General features: G+C 37.0%; 1 protein-coding gene across 11 annotated transcripts in view; it reads left to right on the forward strand.

Moving 5' to 3' along the window:
• The window catches only part of PlexB (plexin B), a 1,260,445-nt gene that overhangs the window by 125,387 nt on the left and 1,112,622 nt on the right, over positions 1–22,436 (forward strand). The gene's annotated exons all lie outside the window — the stretch shown is intronic.

The following is a 22,436-nucleotide window of genomic DNA, read 5'->3' on the forward strand; positions in this document are numbered from 1 at the left end:
ATACCCGGCCCCGGAACAATTTTTCCTTTGAAATTATTTAAAATTCATACCTCTAAAACAGTAGTTGTTAATATACTCGTATGCCGTGTAATTACTCTAAAAAGCTGCATTATCATGTTATTAATAAATCATCTTTAAGAAGATAGATTATTATTAACAATAGGAAAAGTACTCTGAAGCTCAAATGTTTGCAATTTCACAAAGCATGTTGCTGCCCTTGAAGGTATCCAACTGTAATACCTAGGCTGGATGAATGAATCAATCAATGAATCTATGAATGACTCAACTAATGAGTCAATGAATTAATCAGTGAATAAATCAATCAATAAATCCATACATGAATGAATCAATGAACCGATGTACGAATGAATCAGTGAGTCGAAGGATGGATGAATCGATGGATGATTGATTGATTGATTGATTGAATGTACTGAGAGAGGAAGAATTATGAATTAAATGGTAGGCCTACACGATGATAAACGCGCCCGTACAAGAGCTCTTGTAACTCCTGCACGGTTCAATGTGGTCTGCCTTTGGCGTCCACCCACAAAGAATGAGAAACAACTAGAATATTCGGTAAACCGATCCTGAGACACTCCGCTAGATGGGAGAGCTTTGCATATCGACTATAGCGCCAGGCGTTCAACAGCAATATTTAATTTCTATTTTTCGTAACCAGTTGTGCACGACTCTAACAAATACAGTAGATTTCGTTAGAAGAAGTCCCCATAAGCATTCACACAGGAGTTTTATTGTGTGGGGAGGCGTCGGATACAGTCATCTGGATCAATTCCTGCAATAGATTTCCATAGAATTGCCTGTAGGTACTGCCCGTGTCTCACATCCTGAACCGAGAGTTCCCTAGTGCTTATAACCACGCCTCTTAGGTCTGCTCGGTCCGGCGCGGCAGTTGCAGTGTGTGGCACGGCAGCATATTACATATGCGGAAAACATCCTATGCCATTGCAGGGGCCTTTACTGTTTATAATACTGGATACTCTAATCGTGGTTACCACTAACGCTATTATCTCCGGTGGCGATGGCGATGTAAGTACACACTAGGCCACTCTTCGTTCAGTCTGGACAATTATTGCTGAATTGCCATAGAGCAGCATTTCTCAAAGTATGTTCCGGGGTTCCGTGAGCCCTATATGATTTTAAATTTTATTTTATACCTTTTTTAATTGGTTATTTAACGACATTGTATCAACTACTAGGTTATTTTGCATCGATGGGATTGATGGTAGCGAAATGGTATTTGGCGAAATGAGGTCGGGGATTCGCCAAAGATTACATGACATTCGCCTTACGGTTGGAGAAAACCTCGGGAAAAAAATCGAACCAGGTAATCAGCCCAAGAGGCAATCGAACCCCCGCTCGAGCGCAACTCTGTATCGATAGGCAAGCGCCTTAGCCGACTGGGCTGCACCGGTGGCTATTTTATACTTAGTGGATACTATAAAAATATATAGAAATGTTACGAAAATATGAATCAATAATAACAGGAAACAATTGATGATGATGATGATGATGATATTCCAAGAATATGAGTAATAATAATATTACAATAATATGCGTAATAACAATATGTTTAGGCCTAATAAACGTCTAAAACGGAAAATACCCATAATACTTATCACTTTCATCACTGCATTCTCTGCGTATGTGTCCACAAAAACAAAATACCGAAAAGACAAAATGCAGAAGTATAGCATAAATGAGACTACAACTTTCCGCCATAAAACCAGATTGCAGGCTTAAAAAACAAATACATTCGTCCCACTGAACAGAATTATTGAGATACTAGCTCTCACTTGTCTGTTAACTATTAAATACTAATAAAATATTACAAGGATTCCGCAATTACACTTTAGATTAAAAGGGGTTTCGCGATGAAAAAACGTTTGAAAAACACTGCCACAGAGGAAAGAGTTTACGGATGTGTACACGTGACAACCGTAATCGCGATTAGGTCGATAATCTCAAGTAGAGACTGTAGTCTACCACTGGTATTAGTGTTTAGTTACAGGAATTGATGAGTAGGACATAATTTGTTTTGTGAGGGGACAGCCTATACATTCGCTTGTCCATGGCTGATATTGCTCCATAGCTGACGAAAGGAATCCTGGAAAGGCCGATGTGTTGAACGTAGGGTAGTAGGTACATGCGGTACCCAGGACCGCCCACTCACCCCCTCTGCGTCTCGCCCCGCAAAGAAACAGCTCAGGAAGTGAGGCACGGGCAGTATTCACGTTGGTGTCCTATTGCGTGGAGAGGTGTTGGATCTGTCAGTTGTGCCCAGAAATACAGTAGGTATCTTTAGAAGTATCTGCAGACATTCAGACAGACATCCCATTGTGTGTGGTGGGATCAGCGAGGAAAATAGCTTATGCTGCTCCCAGAACTGAAAACTACTGCATTCACTGCATCATATTTGCTGAGTCTGTCTTTTAGAGCTTCTTTAAGAGTCCAAAAAAATTAAAGTTACATAGTGATAAATCGGATCTATAAGTTGTGTAACCCAGAGCACTTTTTTTTTAACAGATTTTGAAATAAAACTAGCCATGTTAATAGGCGCTTCATATGTAGCCCTAAACACTTTCATGTACATTAAATTAAATTAAGTTTTATTTAACGGCGCTTGCAGCTGCAGAGATTATATCAGCGTCGCCGGTGTGCCGGAATTTTGTCCCGCAGAAGTTCTTTTGTGCGAGATCGTGCGTATTTGCTTGTTTTCCGCACAGAACCAATACGCGGTAAGTGTGAAATACCACATTCAGTATTCCCAACATAACACACATAACAAATTCCCTCTTCTTACCGCTTAAGCGCGACATTCATTTTACTGCTTTAGGCTTTTAACATATTATTTTTAGAGACGTTTAACATAATAATAATTATAAATTGGAAACTTACCACTGCAATTTCAACTAAATTGCAATGCTAATTATTGTTTTTAAATATTTAAAAAAATTAAGTAAAATCTACTACTCCACGAAACTTATTGCATTCCTGATACAAGTAACATTAAGGAAGCCGTGAAAAAATCAACGAGATTCCAGATGCCGATGTTATTACTGCAATATGTTATATAAATAATATTGTTAAAGTATTAAAATGAAAAATAAATCATTACATAACCTTACCGTTTGTTTTAAGTTCGCATTTATAGACTTGGGGGGGGGGGAGACAGACGTATATCACGGCCTGCTGGAGTATAGTAAACACAGAAAACATTTTATAGCAACAATGTTGAAGAAAGATATTTTGGTATTCCGAAGTTGGCGTCATTAAACAGAAACCAAGATGGAGATTTCATTGCAACTAATTAGAAATTCGTCTTTCAGGTATGTAATAAACGATCTTCGCACAAAATAATGTACGATACACGAGCGGTATGTTTGTTTTCATGTTCTCGGAAATTAAAAAAGCTCAACTACGTTTCGCTTTTTCAATCTTTTCCTCGACCATGAAAACGTCAACATACCGCTCTTGTATATTACTATTACATGTCAGTACTGACATGAGCCTGTCGCATTTAAGGATACTTAGGCCGACCACTTTCATGTGTAGAAGTGACTGCTATAGCAGCAGGAAGTCATGAAAAAAATGGAATTTGAGGTCTTTTAGTTGTTAAAGCTATAACTACAAGAAAAGGAATCATTTTTATTTAAAAGCTACCCTTTAATAATTCCAAATAATAAATATAATTCCATATGCCAAAATTCAATATTCATGAAATCGTCATTAACAAACAAACATCCCCAATCTGATTAGATGAAACAGTCATTATACTTTTCTCGTCTGCTTTACGCAAGACGAATATCACGACACATGTCACGTGATCAGAATTAAACAACAGGAATCATTTGATGCTGGGCGAAAGGGTTTCATTTCATTATACATAGTAGTCTATTTAAAGACAATTTTGACCCTGTGTAGATGTATGTGTATGTATGTATTTATTCACACTGAAGATGGATATATACCCAGTGGCAGTGATAACTAATTACACTCAATAATGGCAATTAATAATAAACAGAACTAATAAAAACATTAATAATTAATAATAATAATAATAATAATAATAATAATAATAATAACAAGGAGCATCCTAAATTAAATGAAGCGCGATCACTTAAAATAACATTTAAGATAAATCTAATTTTTATCTTAACTCTAAGTTCGAACTAAGACCAACGAGTGTGATAGGTTCATAACTGCACAAGTATCTTTCGGCACTACACTTATTTCGCTGTCAACTCACTCACTGCACTGGAACTATCCTGATTTCACTAACTCTTCAGAACCATTTCACTGTTCAAATACTCTGCACAGCCACTATGAACTATAGAACTTCACTGACACAAACACACTTCACTTAAACTATAGACTTCACTGACACTACACACTTCCTCACTGATACAACACTTCAAATAACGAAATATCAGTTACACCCTTTAAATAGTGTGTGTAATAGATTACCGTCTGTTAGTAAAGTCCTTAAGCCTGTTTTTAAATACGGTCTCATGTTTCAATCCTGTTAAAACAAGAAAGATTGTCAGATGGTAACATATAGGCGTAGATGTCCATCTGTTGTCGAAATCATTTTCAGTTCTGTTCATCTACCTCTTCGTTTCACGGTACAGATTTAAGACTTAATATCTTCAGCCCTTGTCCGAGTACAGTTCTGATACAGTGTGCAGTTATTGTGTACCTTAACATGTGTATCGTGTTATGCATTTGAAAAGAAACAGTGTCATATGTAATAATTTGTCTATTCGGCCCAGATATGACAGAAGTTATCAGTGAAAGATATAGTTCCTAACCACATAAATGTTTATTGCCGTAGTTTTTTGTATCAGCAGGTGTTCAAAACGTCTACCATTACAATCGCACTGTAGGCGTGCATGTCTCTGCAACGAACTCTTTGATTTAGAAGAACAGAGGAGAGTTCCGAATCTCAGCACATACCTCCAAAATTGATTGCCAGAAGCGGTCTCGAGTAGGATGACTTATAGCATAGAGGTGACCGAAATTACAAGATGAAAAATCTGGTGATCTTGTCGGCCACGGAACAGGTCCTTTCCTATCGATCCATCGTCCTGGAAACGTCTTGTCCAAGGTAATGTGCATGAAGCGTACATAGTTCAACAGCACATGGATTCAGTCGTGCCTCCCCAAAATAAGACTCATGTCCGTACGTTTCCTATTACAATTCTCGTCTTCTTCCTTTGTAATGAAATTTGTAACTAGGCCGTTTAAAGACTTAGTTCATATGGCATTTTATGTTTACAGGTATATAACACGATGTGCATGTTTAAGGGACACAATAACGGGACACATTTTATTTACCTCAGTTCGTCACTAGACAAGAATGTCACTGTACGAAGTTCTTAACATTTGTTTGACGATTTTCTATACACCGTTTTATTTATATCGATATTATTGCTGAAGTAATGTTTTTCGTTAGTACTCTCACAAAATCGCTCGAATTAGATGAACACTGGGCGGAGGGGTGGGGAGAGAGAGGAGGATGCTGTGAACAAGCACGTGGCAACACGACGGGGACGCGGAAGTCTGCATCCCGCAGGAAGTTGTGTGGAAAATCCTGATGCGAAATTTCATTTAACGCCTAGGTGAGAGGAAACAACGAACTGCCTGGGCTAAGAGAGTCCATATAGCTGGCGATGCTGTTAGATTTTAATGGCAGGTAAATGACTAACGTTCGATTATGAAAATAAGCAAGATTTAGCGCAATTGTTTGGGGCATGGCTCCAGAAATCATCGATACAATTGATTATACAGTGACATCATTTAATTTTTTACTTCAATTTTTATTGTACCTGAGTTTTTGAATGTACTTCACTCCCACGCCATCTACTAGTAAACTTCCAACCGTCCTCCACACAGAACGAAGGCCGAGTATGCTGTCAAAGTCGCCTTACGGTCATAGTAAATTACTGAGTTAGTGAGTATAGTACCTTCCAGAAATATGTTCGCGTTTTCTAGTGACGAAAGTGCTTTCGATATTAAATCATATTTTCGCACAGGTACTGTCGTCCCTTTGCCTACGTCGCATCCCGGTTTCCCCAATCCTCTTCTGTTCGCCCTTCTGTAAAGGCTAGTGGCTGGGTTGTCGTAGCTCTTTTCTGAAAACATTTTCTGTTAGGAATTTGACGTCTATGTTATATTATACAACTGTTTAAAATAACTTAAATGAAAGAGCCTCGTTAAGTAATTAACTGTCACGTGATTTCCCACCTTTCTGCTACTTGGATGGACAGTAGATAGCGTGTCTGAGTAATTTCATATTTTTGGATCGAGCAGAAGTGAAGATTGAATTTACAGTACGGAAGGTACTCTTTTATAGAGTAGGTACAGAATTATTTCAACATGAGTTACTGGTACGAAGGACGAAACTGGTAATTGGAATTAGGTACAATAGTCTATAGTGCGATAATATGCACAAAAGAATTGAAGACTGTATCGAAATGAACGGACACCATTTTAAAAAATGTATTTAAATATACTATTTTTCAATTTTACTTCATTCTCTATATTGTACGCTAATGTGTTGTAGACAGTATAATAGACACTGCCTAATATGTCCGAATAATAACTCAGTTCGTCAGTAAAAACACTTACTGTTAATACAGTACTGTATTGTGATGAAACAAAAACCTAATGAAAATTATCAAACTCAAAATCGCGATAATTCCTAGTTTACATAAATGAACTACCTTTCTTTCCTCCTATACCTAGTAAAGTGATTTGTTTGTATTTTACGCCAGTATCATCGAACTCCAGTCGTGGAAGGGAGTAGCAAACGGTGTTTCCGATTATCAACCGTTAATCCGAATGTATAGTCAGGTTAATATTAATATTACTATTCTTTTGTCGGTACGAGAGTGTCTTTAGAATTTATGTTTGGAAGTAGCGAAACTTTTACCATGTCCTAGACAGGACGTTGTGTCATCAACATGGTTCGGAAGGGATGTCTACTGTGGTAGACAGTATTTTTAACACAAAGATGTCCACACCTGTGGAGTAACGGTCAGCGCGTCTGGCTGCGAAACCAGGTGGCCCGGGTTCGAATCCCGGTCGGGGCAAGTTACCTGGTTGAATTTTTTTTTCCGGGGTTTTCCCTCAACCCAATACGAGCAAATGCTGGGTAACTTTCGGTGCTGGACCCCGGACTCATTTTACCGGCATTATCACCTTCATATCATTCAGACGCTAAATAACCTAGATGTTGATACAGCGTCGTAAAATAAGCCAATAAAAAACACAAAGATTGCAAGAATGCACGCTGCGCCCGCAATTGGTTTGTCATTCACATTCCCTCGTCTGGAAGATCTGGTAACAAAACTGAAGAGCGGAAGGAGGAGACGGAGAATGAAGACACTGACATGGACCACCCCTAATTGAAACACATTGTAAACCCTCATTAAAATCTATAGCTTTCCCTTAAAACCTTCATTTTGTTGCATGTTCTTTTCCTTTATCTTTGCTAAATTCCAGGAAGTTGCCTCCTCTCTCCGAGATTTGCAGGGCAGTCATTGAAACAAGGTGACTAATTTTTAATAAGTTGTGGTGCGAGTACGGTGAATAATATATAAATGTCATTTTCTTTTAATTTTATGCCATTTTTCCATTAGTTTAAGGGCATTTTAATGATCATTTTAAGTAGATTTTTAGGTCATCAACAGGCTTAGAGACTTTAGACCCTATAGATGAAAACAGTGCGATTTCAAGTTGGATAACTGGACTGTAGTGGATGGGGACAGTGATGGTAGCGACCTACCTGTCGTCCCATGTGCTTTATTTACTCAGTCATACTAATAAGGCAGGGAGAGGAGGCACTGTTCTGACAATAAAAACAGTCCCGTACACCTAGTTCACTTTATCAGAAGAGAGGACAGAAGATAGCTAGTAGTCTAGTTTTGATCTGTACATGTGGTTATCTATGTGATTAGTCTAAGAATATATGCGATATTCTGTGACATAAAAGACATGCTAGCAGGGAAGAAGTCTACGGACACTGCTGGGGTAGCGAAGATAGATTTCAATGACTTAGTTTTTTTTTGTTTTGAAATCATTACATCATCCACACCTGTGGAGTAACGGTTACCGCGTCTGGCCGCGAAACCAGGTGGCCCGGGTTCGATTCCCGGTCGGGGCAAGTTACCTGGTTGAGGTTTTTTCCGGGCTTTTCCCCCTCAACCCAATATGAACAAATGCTGGATAACTTTCGGTGCTGGACCACGGACTCATTTCACTGGCATTATCATCTTCATTTCATTCACACGCTAAATCACGTAAGATGTTGATAAAGCGTCGTAAAATAACCTACTAAAATAAATCCATTACATCATGTGACGTAGAGCGGAGCTTCTCCCAATATAAACTTTGTCTTGCCGACTACCGAAGAAAGTTTAGTTTTGAGACCTTCAGAATGTGTGTTGTAGTAGGCTACATTGTAACAGTACCATGTATTGTACTTCGTATGTTGTGTAGAAGTATTATGTATGTTGAGTAAGTATTGCACTTGTGCTTATGACAGAAGCCGAAAGGAAATGCATATTAATTAATTTTGAAAATTTCGCATGACAGGTTTTTTATTTTAATCTATGTAAAGATTAATTTCTTGGTCCTATAGAATTTTTCTCCTGTAACAATCATTTTATTGTAATGTTTGATAAATTAGTTGCCTTTTTTTTGGAACGTCATTGTACAATACCAGCAGACTGGACTGAACTTGGTTTCATGTACACATGTGTCTTCTTCTGCCGACTCCAACACAATGAAAAAGCTGCCTATAGTACGGACGTAGTAAACTTATTCTATCGGGTCCAAAATCTCGATGTCTGGTCATCAACATCCGCCCCCTAGTTATAAGCCATATCAAACCCAGTGCCGTGCCCTCAACTGTGCTTTAAAATTACTGAAAGCAGAATTTTAGTGTTCAGTATCAGAAAACCCCCTCAGGCTTGTTTGAGGACTCCGCGTGGAATTATGACTCGTGCAAATGCAGTTCAGCTAATGGACGCGGGTGCCAGAAGTTCCGTGAGTTCGATGGGTCGAAACGCGAACACCTGATAATATTAACATCTGTTTGCCATTACGCGTGTCGCATAATTTTATCCCGCGCAATAATTAAAGCAGGTATCACATAGTCCTGTGTGAAGTTCGCATTATCGCGCGAGACGAATGTAATTTACTGAAGCTGGGATTTACAGCTGACAGATTTCGTTTAAACAAAATAAACAGCATCAGTATTGACTAATGTCTTTAGAGACCTTGGCTACGTAGAGCACGGTTCCAAAGCCTGGAGTGCATTAGCATATATCATCAAATAGGCCGCACGACTGCTGTAACGCTGAGCTTGTCGTTTTGTACGTGGACAGATATATCCTCGCGCAAACAAAAACAACTCTTTATTTTTGCTGTGGATTAAAAAAAAATGTCGAAGTGTTTATTAACGCAAACATAGTTACATTAAAATAAAATAAACGCCTGTCAATGTGCCTATTTGATAAACGCAATGGTAAAATTATTGTAAAACATATGCCACGGTGCTTATAAAATTATGTTTCGCATTTTTGTATCGATTAATAAAGTAGGGAGGCTATGGGTAAATAATGCATAAATGAGAGGCGTTAAATTACATTTGTAAATGGGAAATTCGGTTAATTTACACGTGAATTTTATTCGGTGCAAAAATAATTGCTCTCGTTGAATTATGACATGGAATAGAATTAGTGCCCGGTGAACTTCAGGATGCAGGTAAGCAAGCTGTTTTACTGAACTACCATGTCGAGCCAAAGGGGAGGAAAATTAAGGGAAGGTCAGTAAAGATGGCTATGCAATATATGAGCTGTTCACAGCAGAAGTGGTGTAAGTCAAAAATTGATAATGAGTAGGCAGTGGATGCCGGATGACTTATCGTTGAATGTAGGTGAACATTTACTACAGGGACATCATTTTATTTTTACTTCAATTTTTATTGTACCTGAGTTTTTGAATGTACTTCACTCCCACCCCTTCTACTAAGGAAGTTCCAACTCCACACAGAACCAAAACCGCAGATAGTAAGCAGTACTGAGTTATTGGGTATAGTACGTTCCAGAAATATGTTCGCGTTTTCCAGTGACGAAAGAGCTTTCAATATTGAATCATATTTTCGCACAGGTACTGTCCGTTTGCCTACGTCGCATCCCGATTTCCCCCACCTGCTTCTGCTCGCCCCTCTGTAAAAGCTGGGCTGTCTTAGCTCTTTTCTGAAAACATTAATTTCTCTTAGGAATTGGACGTTTACGTAATATTATACAGCTGTTATGTAATTAACTGTCACGTGATTTCCTCCCTTTCTACAATCCTGCGGCATAACCACTTGGACGGACAGTAGATAGCATGTCTGAGTAATTTTATATTTTCGGGTCGGGCAGAAGTGAAGATTGAATTCACAGTACGTAGAGTAGGTACAGAATTATTTCAACATGAGTTACTAGTACGAAGGACGAAATTGGCAATTGGAATTAGATGCAATAGTCTATAGTGCGATAATATGGACAAAAGAACTGAAGCCTGTATCGAAATGAACGGCCACCATTTTCAAAATTGTGTTTAAATATTCATATTATGATTATTTTTCAATTTAACTTCTTTCTCTATATTGTACGCTAATGTGCTGTAGACAGTATACACTGCATAATGAACACGTTCGCATGGATAACTCACTTCGTGAGTAAAAACACTTATTCTTAATACAGTACTGTAATTTGATTAAAGAAAAACCTAATGAAAATTATCAAACTCAAAATCGCGATATTTCCTAGTTTACGTAACTGGATGAACTACTTTTCTTCCATCCTATACCTAGTAGAGTGATTTGTGTTTTACGCCAGTATCATCGAACTCCAGTCTTGGAGGGGGGAGCAAGCGGTGTTTCGGGTTCTCTAAAGGTATAGACAGGTTAATATTAAAAATGTTAGTAAAAATAAAATGATGTCCCTGTATATGTTACATTTTTTTTCATTGAGACCATTGGCTGAACAGGTTTTAAACGTAAACAGAAGACGTCAACATGCTACTGTATCTCCATACAGTAAGAATGAAAAGAAAAATAACGTACTGTAGTACATACCTTGCAAGGTTCAGTCCACGTCGTCAATGATTCAGTAACAATTATCTTCCCAATGTAACGTTAATCCAAATCTCATAGTGCACTGCTGGGCGCTACTTATTGCTTTGGACACTCCTGTTCTAGGGTTTCTACCTTTTAAAGGATAGTTGGCGGAAATAATATCACAAGTTTAACGAGGGAAGATGTTTTAAAAACAAAGTACTTAGCTTTTAGCGGGATTTAATGCAGGTTAATGCAATTTAGTTAAACTATAGCTATGAAGAACACTGTGTAGACTCTGTAGGTAGAGTTAATGAGCATACTCTAGTCTACTTCCCATAAAATGAAGTCGCAAGTGCAACTCTGTAGTAGGAAATGTAATCTCTGAAGTTCAAGTTTTTTTTTGTACAAAATGTGAACAGAACAATGTTTTGTCATAAAATCCATCCTACGCCTGCTTATTCCATGTAACATGTTGATTAATGGTGACATTGCGTCACTTTGCGAAAATATTAGTGAGAAAATTGCTTAATGTAAAATTATGGTTGCGTGTATATCATTACAGGTACTGTTTCAACACTAGATGTTGGCAAAGTTTTGTCCTCCTAGTCAATTTGTAGGTGGCAGCAAACATTTTTCATCTTGCGTGGGCCATACGCAGGCCTTGGGAGATACAGGTAAAGGTGCCTAATTCCGTGATACCCCTAATCCCGTGATAAAATTTCAATTGACTGCCATGGACATGGGTGGGCAACTCGTGCTCTCAAAGTGTCAACAAAATCTCAATGCAGGTAGAACGGACTCTGTACTAGCTGTCCCGTCTGTGTGCGGTTCTTTCAAGACACAAGTTCGATCGCGTCTGCAGTAAGTGGCGGCTCGTTTTAAGTGAAAAACAATATAATTCCCAGATCATTTCCCTTTAGTTACGAGTAAAAAGAGAATTTTTTTTATTAAGAAGAGAGGTAAAGCTTGTTTTCTATTACACTTTCTTACGCATGGCATTTTATGTTACATATAAACAGTAAAGGTTTTAATAAAGAAATACTGTCTGCATCTACTTTAGAACAGAAAAGTAAAAATGGGATATCAACAAGGTGAGACTGATATCAAATATTAGCACGTTGTGCGTGCGAGTTACAGAATTGCACGACATATGATCGACTAGCTAAGAACATTTATGGATTAATTTGAAATGTGGTAGTATCATGTAGAACATAGACAACTTCACTTTCTTTGACTATAAACTATCTTGAAGAGTGATGAGAAAATCTTCTTATCAAATATAAGAACCTACATCAAGACCTACAGCAGAATTCACTGCTAAGTTTGGAGAAACAGTGACAATTGACAAGGAATCGAAATTTTTCTGAAATCTTTTTGGCTTACGCCGATAGAAAATCCTGAAAATTTATAGCTTGAATTAATAAATCTACAGAACAGCACGCTACTCAGATTCCAGCAAAATCAGGAATCAGAACTGTTCGTAATGTTGCCTAAGTAGAATTTCCATATATACTCTTTGCTTTCATGTATATTGTATGTGCTTGAGGCAGAGTTTAATACAAGAAAGAAGTGTAAAAGCCCTCAAAGTAAAGAAGAGCTCAGAAGTAGGCCTAAGCTTATTTCATCTGCCGTGACATGTAAAAAATACTTCCTTGAATTTGTTATTATTTGCGAATACAGACAATTAGCTTTCAGAGAACAGAGGAATACGCTTTATTGTATAAAGACTTGTAAATTCTAGCATTCTACGTTTCAAATAAGGCATATAATAAGATATATTAACAAATAGTGTAGGCTAATAATAAATAAGTTTTCAAGCTATATTTATTGTATCTTGAAAAGGTTGTATTCAGTTTGTGTTTCCAGTACTAAACTAATTTACAAAGCTAGAAAATAATATAATTTTGTTGTGTGTTCAGGTATAGTCTGTATAAAATTACTGTAATCATTGTACCATGCGTCATTCTGAAATTCAAATCATGGAGTAGATATCACGACCACCTGCATGAGCCGCCAGAGTGCACCGTGGCTTTTGCAGCGAAACTACAAACAACTTGTAACTGCTGCGACTGGCTACGTCTGCGTTTCTCTCTTTCAAGGTTTTTTAGCACTTTGGGAGCACGAGTTGCCCATCCATGGCCATGGAGTTGTGGTCTCTGACTTTTAAGTTCTTGAAATACCTAACAGATGCCAGGAGATGTCTTCTTTTCAATTCTTTTAACTACCGCCTTTTAAATAGAAGCAGTCGACTGCAGAGGATTTTGTTCAGTGAAAGGTGGTTGACCAGTAAGTTTTTCTTTCTCTTGTGACCGCTCCTGAAGAAATATTTTATATTTGAGGTAAGAATTATTATGGCATTATAAAAATGATATATTACTGTAGATTATAGTCAGCTGAATCAATGTGTATGGTTATTTAAACATTGTGAGACAATAACAATGCTACAGGAGCTTTCCCATTTTCGGAATTATTTTCATATTTCTCCTTCCTGGATCACTCGATCAGTGATTCCAACGCTAAATTGTGAAAATTAATGTCTGTGAAAGAAAATAGTTCGTGGAAATAATAATAGAAATAAGTTATAGAAAACATAAATTATAATTATAATAAAATAATAGGGCACGTATTTAACTTAATTACTGCTGTTGTTGGGAATATGAATAATGAGAAATAATTGTGTTCTAATTCAATTTATTCAAATTTAATCTTGTATTAAATTTAACTTTTAGTTTATTTTATCATATATTAATATGTAATATGTATTCCTGTAGTTGTGCAAGTATTTTCTATGAAATTTGTCACGTAGGCCCTTTTTCTATGTTGTAATTTCTTGCTTAATCCATATTAAAACAATATACCGTGACTTTTAGTGTGTCTTTCCAAATACACGTTTGTTTTCTGAGCAGTTAATGAGGATTATTTTAGTATCACGGAATTTGGATCCCTGTCACGGATTTAAGAGCCACTGTATAACAATGAAGAATCATATATTATATACCAATTTTGTGAAACTGTTGACACTGAATGTTGTAAAAACTGTAGCTAACGGTCCAAATAACGTCATTTAGGTGTTATTTGAAAATTTTTATTACAGTTTTGTCATAAATGTAGACTTTATTAAATATGTCACGGAATTAGGCAACCTTACTCTACAGGGTGGAAAAGCACCGATGAACCAAAATTGAAGAGGTGATTCTACCTGTTAAATACAACAATACTTTTATTGCATTTTTCTTCGATGAAGCACCGTTAAGTCTTTGCCCAATATTTGCAGCACTCTATTGTGGTAATGGCCTGAAAGAAATAGCCGATTGCTATACAAGCAGATAGGTTTTTGTTTTTATTTTAGTAGGTTATTTTACGACGCTTTATCAACATCTTAGGTTATTTAGCGTCTGAATGAGATGAAAGTGATAATGCCGGTGAAATGAGTCCGGGGTCCAACACCGAAAGTTACCCAGCATTTGCTCATATTGGGTTGAGGGAAAACCCCGGAAAAAACCTCAACCAGGTAACTTGCGCCGACCGGGAATCGAACCCGGGCCACCTGGTTTCGCGGCTAGACGCGCTAACCGTTACTCCACAGGTGTGGACAGCAGATAGGTAAAATTGATTTGATCAGTTAATGTCTTGAATATTTTTTTGCAAATTAAACCGCTTAGTCATGAATTTAAAATTAATAATTGCGAAAATCTTTGAAATAAATCTTGCAACGCAGCGCACTGACGCGTTTCACCGAGTACATCAGAAGGGGAAGGGAAGGTGAGGAAAGCAGTCTGGTCTTGCTAGAGTTCTTGCAGTAGCCGTGATGTTGCCAAATGTTTCATAGAAAGAACGATTTCCGCTAAAACAGTGAATGTTAGAGAAAAAACTTATTTAAATTTTTCAAATCTCTCCTCACGATCTATTACCATTTTCATTTTGGTGCAGTGGTTACATTCACCTCTATAGCCTATAGGCGCTTATCTGGAACGTCTCTACGGACTGCAGCCTAAACAAACTTTTTGTACACCCGTGATGGAATGAGTTTCATGCCGACTGTGCTGCCCGGCAAATCTACCCCCATCATCTGTCACACCACACATTTCTCTGTCAGTTATAAAATATTTCATAGGTCTCGCTTAAGTAATACATTATTTTGGAAATCTTCAGTCTTCAAGATATTCTTTGACTCGTCAAAAATAATTACAAAATATTTAGCCTAGTAAACTTCAATTCTGACTGTAGCGACTGTTGGTAGAGTGATGTGCTGTAATAAGAAAATCGCGGAATTGAATTAAATTCACTGAAACTGTAATTGAATCGGTCATTGCAGAAAGGGGATAAGTCATAAAATCTTACTTTTGAGATAATCAATAAAAACTGTTTTCTTCTTCCAATACTGGAGTAATCATTATAAATATTTTTTCTTACTTTGTTTATGAATAGTGAAGTATAATACATCATGTTAGACATCTGACATCTCAAACACTTTTGTTTAAAGTTGTTTAATCGAACCATGACTTATCCCCTTTCTGCAAGGAATTGTTAAATATAAAAGAAAAAATATATAATTTACAATTTTGGGCTAATGTAATATTTGAAAACAAACTAAAAGTTAATAATTACAATGATAACGATGTTTTTATGTGTAATTACTACATTACTGTCACCATTTACATAATTATTTTTGCATTTTAGTCATTATTCCTACTACAGAAATGTACCAATATGTGATTTTATATCACAGTTTCAAATCAAAACTCTACTTTAAACTCGTACTTAAAAACTGCATATAGGAGAGCACAATAAAAATACACTAAAGCACTACACAAAGTCATTTGTTTCAATTGTTATAGAGTGTATTGTTAGACGTTGGAAACCATGTCATTTGTAGATTTCTTGTCACAAGGTGGCCAGTTCAGGATCTCTTCGTAAAAGAAAGTGTGTTCCAATGGAATGTATTGCGTCACTTTCGATAAGTCTCCAAGCTCTTTCGTATTAATGGGAATTTTCCCATTGTATGCTTTTGTGTAGGCATTACTATGCGTCCAGAACCTGGTTTTTTCATACAGAATCTGTGTTTCCTCATTTCACTACCAATGAACAAACTGGCAGTCACACATCCTGGATCATCTTTAGAGTAAACAAATTCACTGAATTGTGCTGAAGAAAACATATTCTTATCTTTCCCTTTCTTCCTCAATGTGTCTAATGAGCAGGTGGTTTTCTTGTAATACTCTGGCGACTAGTATTTAAAATTCAAAATATCATCAGTAGTAACTGATTCTACAGAAAATCTGTTGTTTGTGTTTGCCTGGTGGATCAAGGTATTGTATTGGTCTGGCACATATACCCTGTCTGTCTTTGTTAGTTTGCGCTTCACTACACCTAAGTTGCGGTCACAGGGAAGAAATGAATGGCCTCGTTGTGGAAAATAATCTCCCCATTTGGATCAGTGCAAGCAACAACCGAATTAAGGTATAATTTTTATTTTGCCCTCCACAGTTATAAGAGAAAAGATACAATTCCTGGACTGAAGAAGGGACATTATTTTCAATGTAGTTAAGAAGGAACACACTTCATTTGAAGATTTGTGGCCTATACCTTCGTGATAGGAATAGAAGTGCGCCGTATGGTCTTTGAAATTGTGAATGTTGAAAATTGATGACCCAAAGTTGCGGCTAAACAAACAATGAGTAGTTTCTTACCCACATTGTTCTCCTGTCGTACGGGCTGCTACAGACTTCCCAATGGAATTGACGTTCCAATGCCTTCAGTTTATTTTTCTTATTTACATTTCTGCGGTAGTTAATTTCATTGCGTTTACGCTTACCACTAATAACACAGTTTTCTTCCCCTGGGTCACTTACTACTTCTACCTTATCTGTCATTTTCCTTATCAGCTGATGGGCGCGTAACTTATTAGATCCGCGGCACTCAGTTGCGTCACGTCGTCAGTCAGTGCAGAAAGAAGGTAAGTCGCTGACTTGTCCCCTTTCTGCAATGACTGTGCTGCTTATGGTACTCTGCTTTGCGTTGAGAATGAGCAAATTTGTCCCATTTCTGTATGTAAATGTGTGTCTAGGCCTGGAGAAAGCAATGGCACTCTTAATTCATTTTCGCGTTTTTCATGACTTATCCCCTTTCTGCAATGACCGATTCAATTGCAATCGAAGCTCCAGAAGGTAAATAGCAAAGAGAGTACATGTTTTCCCCAACGAAATTGCAGCTGGTTATTGCATTCAGTTGTTCGTAAACAAGGCAAGCATGCACTGAGCGATTATATCAACAGAAAACGAATGTCGAGCACTAATGTGGAGGATACATGCAATTCCAAAATGTGGATGTCATTCAGAAGATAAATTCTTCAGTAGCATTTGTCTGTATTTACGGAATGAAGGAAATCACGAAATCTTCGAATATCATTAGGTTAATCGTATTTCTGTTTTATTTGAAGTAAAGACCTGATTTTTTACGAAAGTTACACAGTGCGATCAGAAGTCCCTCCGCAGCTCCATTAGTTATAGTAATCCCGTAGAAAGCTGGCACGTAGTCCTGTAGAAAGTTGACACTTCCCCATTAATTCCGGTTTGGAAACCTCACATCCCCAGTCCATCATATGCTTAGCTGCCAGTGCTGCCACTTGAATTCTCTGCCAAGTGGATTCTCGGCTACACCGTGGCTACACAAGCACTGCGGAGAGACTTCTTGCTCGCACTGTATTATTTCATATGGGTTTTTCGCTTTAACGGTAAATGTGATCAGAAATATACTTTTGTGTATTCCACCGTGTTTTGGAACTTGACATATTCAATATTCCGGAACTACATACAGATTTCATCGTCAGTACAGATAGGCATGACCAGAAGGGCCGCCTTTTGTGTTGAGATTGTTATGTCCCATGCAACTTAATAGGCCTTTAGGTCTGGACCATTCTTCGTTATTGCTTATGTATGAGAACTAATTGGTGAAGTTAGAGAAGAAGTCTAATATAAACATATATTTTATAACACACATGTGCGTTAAAGAGAACAAAAAATATTTTATGCTCGACCATGACGAAATGAAGTAATTATACACCTGGTAGCAGTCCTTTAATGCATGTCATTAAAGTACACCTATTCATTAAAGTTCAGGTTTTCGATTCTTCCCGGATATGCAATCGAAAGACAACGAGGGAAACTTCACGGGGGCTGGAAATCCAATACTGTCGCAGAAGGTTATGTTCTGTTACTATAATAATTAGCGTTAATTGTAAATAATATTCAAGTAAATTCAATTTGTCATCTCGTTTTTCAATTCTAAACCAATTTCCAGGTTATATCAAACGAATTGAAGATAATGTTGTTACTAGCACAGAGAAAAAATATCTATTCATTAGAACCTAAATCTAGAAAAGTAAATAAGTTTGGGCCGCAAAAAATAAGTATCCCTGAGGTCGTTTACAGAAAGAAAACACAATTTCATCGGGAAAATTTATTGGAACAAATACAACAACTGTTGAACTACCGTATTTGTCAAGATATTCCCCACTTGAAATGAGGCATTTGTCATACCGTGGGATCGAGAGAGAGGTGCAGACGGCTGTCACACACAGGTTCCGATCCCAGGCGGCAGACTTCTACAACACAGGGATACAAAAGTTGATCCCACGGTATGACAAATGTCTCAATTAGATGGGGAATATGTTGAAAAATAGCTTAATAATTGCTGTATCTGTTCCAATAATTATTTCCATGAAAATGTATTTTCTTTCTGTAAACGGCCCAGAGAAACTAATTTTTACAGCCCTCGTTATTGCGTTCGAGTGCCAAAATTTGTACAAGCAATTGTTTTGACACTATTGAAATGGTGGAAAGAAAATAATGACTTTTTAATGTGTTCCCATGAGAATTTTTGCGTGTTAGTTAATAGTGCAAATTAATAGTTTTACCTTAGTTCTAAGTACACTTTCATAATTATTTCTTCTTAATTTGAAGAACGTAATACGAGGATCTTTCCTACCGACTTTTGAACGCGAAATTTCTTTTGGCGGGTAGAAGCAGAGCTTTTCCATTGGTTTGTTTCGTCCATAGTTATAATGCACCAGAACATATCAGATGTTGTTTTACCACTTAATAAAGGGCTATTGCTCACCTGTATCAATATCAGCGATTTACAGGCGTAATACCAGGAAATAACACACTTAAGGGGAGAGGATGGTAGTTTTTAAAACTTTTTTCCTATTTGGTGTAAAATATTAATTTTTTGTATGTAGAGAGCTCATAGCTGTGGCAACTCAACCATATAAAGATATTTAGAAAAAAAATTATTTGGGGCCCAAATTTGAAAAAAAAAATATACCCAATGCAGGATTGTACTAAAACCGATATATCTAAACCGTTTTTAAAGATAGATTCAAACAGTTTTTTGCAATGTATTTGCAAAAGCATGTTCTACAAACTGTCTGTAACAGAATTTTGATATTAGTCCCTACGTTTGTAAAATAAACAATTAAAATTTAATAACAATTTTCTGATTTCCTTTCTTGAAAACAAACGGACATATTTTAAAAATTAAATCAATTAACAAAATTGTGTTACAGAGAAAAGTTTCCTGATAGTCTAGAGAATGTGTGTTCTAAATTTCATTCATGTATCTTTAATAGTTCAGAAATTATATCCATTTTTGTCTGGCAATGTAGCAAAAAAAAAATGAAGTTACTGGAAACCGATAAAAGCGGGCGTGTGATTTAAAAATCCATAGCGCAGGAAGTTTAAAAATGACGTCTCAACATCCGATAAGGGCACAAATACCCACAAAATGTTATGCAACGTATTCCACACATATCAAAGGGTATTTTAAAGATTTTTTAAGTTTAATTTACCGGAAACAACAATAAAAGTTGGCGAGTGATTTAAAAATCCATAACGCAGGAAGTTTAAAAATGGCGACTCAACATCCGATAAGGGTACAAATACCCACAAAATGTTATGCTATACATTCCACACATATCACAGAGTATTTTAAAGATTTTTTTTTTGAAAATTTACTCATTTTTCACCAAAAAATGCCATCCTCTCCTCGTAACGATAATCAGAGTAAATTCTAGGTTGAGGGCAAAATTGTTGCTACTGAGCTTATAAATTGAGTAACATAAACCATAGCAAATTATGTATAAAATAAAATCCATTAAAATCATAACTTATAAAACAATAATAATATATTCCAGCAATTCATGACAGTGGACTAGTGCTTTTATTGAAAATATAGCAGTCAGGCGAATATCTGGTTTTTGAAGCAAATATGAAATCACCCTGGAAGCAATTGCTTGAAGCAAAATTGGAATTCTGTTAAGAGGATTCGTCCACTGTTACAGAGAATTTGATAGAAATTAATTTTCCTAGAAGATGAGGATTTGATAGAAGCAGTGGAATAAGCTGTTAGGATAATACTTTCCGGGAAAAGTGAAATGTACACTAACAGCGAAGTGATAGTGAAAACTTATTTCACAGAATCCACTTCAATAATCTACAAAATATTTACGGCATTTCGCTCTCATCTAAGGAAAGAGTTTATCAGAAACGAGACTACATGTACTGAAAATCAAATTGAACACCTGAGTCCACTGAAGATATAATTTCACTTGCTTGCGTTCACAGTGGCTCGCAGTCAGCACTAATATCAATTAATGATAAATATAACACTAACATAATAGCCTTAGAGATAAGAACTTTAATAATGAAAAGTGCCGTCCATATTTGTATAACTTGGGTCAGAGGGCACACTGGAATAGTTGGGAACACTGTTGCCAACTGGACGGAAATTCCGTCAAAATTGACGGAATTTCAACGTAGCGGACGGGAAAAAAATGACTTTGACGGATGAGGGATTTTCTGGCGGGATTTTCGATTTACATCGTCTTTTGACATTATTAGCTACTGTAATTTCTAATTGTTTAATTTTTAGGATATTTTACTTTTTATTTGAACTGCACTGCCTGTTTCCTACTATGTTTAAGAATCCCGTTTCAGATTTCCTCGCAATCAAGTCAGATGTTGACGATTGATTATTTTAATCAGAATTGGTAAGTAAATTGTGTTAAAAGTTGCTTGTATTCAGGGTGATTCACGAGGAAAGGTAAAAAATTCACGATGTGAATTCTGGAGTCATTCTGAGTCAAAAAGTTCATATGAATATGGGTCCGTTTTCGAACGGAGATATGGCTCTTTGATTCCACAAAATCTTCTGAGATTCCATTGTACTAACACGCATTTAGAGACACATAAAGGACAAGTTTAATGTTTATATTCACGTATGCATACATATCTAATGTTATAGACATCGGGATCGATGTTTACGCACTTTTCAAAGGTACCTCCTTCTGCTTCAACACACTGTTGCGCTCGGGCATGAATCGCGCTCGTCGCTCGGGAGAATTACTCGTGGCTGTCCTTTGTGCGGCGTGCAGCATCCAAAATACGGTCGATTAGCGCCTCTCTCGTTTCCAATTTTCAAGTCTTTCATCCAACCCCACAATTACTCTTCGATATGGTACCCTTCTGTTCGAAAAGCGTCGTTCATATTCAGCGACAGTACGCAAGAAACTTCCATCGCACAAACCATAAACATGCACAACATCTGCGTATTCTGTAGTCGAAAATTTATAAGGCATCTTGAAAAATACAACTTAACACTTCCGATAACTGTACCTGTGTAACTACTGTACTGTAGGTAGCTGACTGAACTGCTGTGAACTGCTAAGTGATAGTATTTGTGTTATGTGCTGCTTCTATGTCGTTACATCAGACAAGGGAAGGCGATTGGATATTTGTAATGCCCTTCCAATCGGTTTGTGAGATGAACTTCTCTTATCTACATCGCAGATTCCAATGTTACGTCATTCATTGCCATCGGTGACCTTGTCTCACGTCTCACATCAACAGCATATGGTAACGTCTGATTGACATTGGAGCGAGACGTTTTACCAAAAAAATGCATCTAGCTCCGCCATCGTTCGAAAACGGACCTATGTTCATATGAACTTTTTCACTCAAAATGGCCTAATATATCATAACCTATTTTTTTTTACCTTTCCTCGTGAATCACCCTGTATATTGGGATCTTCTATTTATTTATTTATTTATTTTTTTTTTCAATTTTGACGGATTCTGACGGATTTCCAGGTGTTATACTGACGGGAATACAATTTATGTGTTGGCAACACTGGTTGGGAATGAGAGAGCCGATGAACTGGCAAAGATGGCAGCCAACTCTGATGAGCCACTGTCGTACAATTTATGTCCGCTATCCTATATCAAAAAAGTAGCCAAAGAACATTATA

This window comes from Periplaneta americana, chromosome 10, assembly GCF_040183065.1.
Source record: "Periplaneta americana isolate PAMFEO1 chromosome 10, P.americana_PAMFEO1_priV1, whole genome shotgun sequence".
Taxonomy (NCBI): domain Eukaryota; kingdom Metazoa; phylum Arthropoda; class Insecta; order Blattodea; family Blattidae; genus Periplaneta; species Periplaneta americana.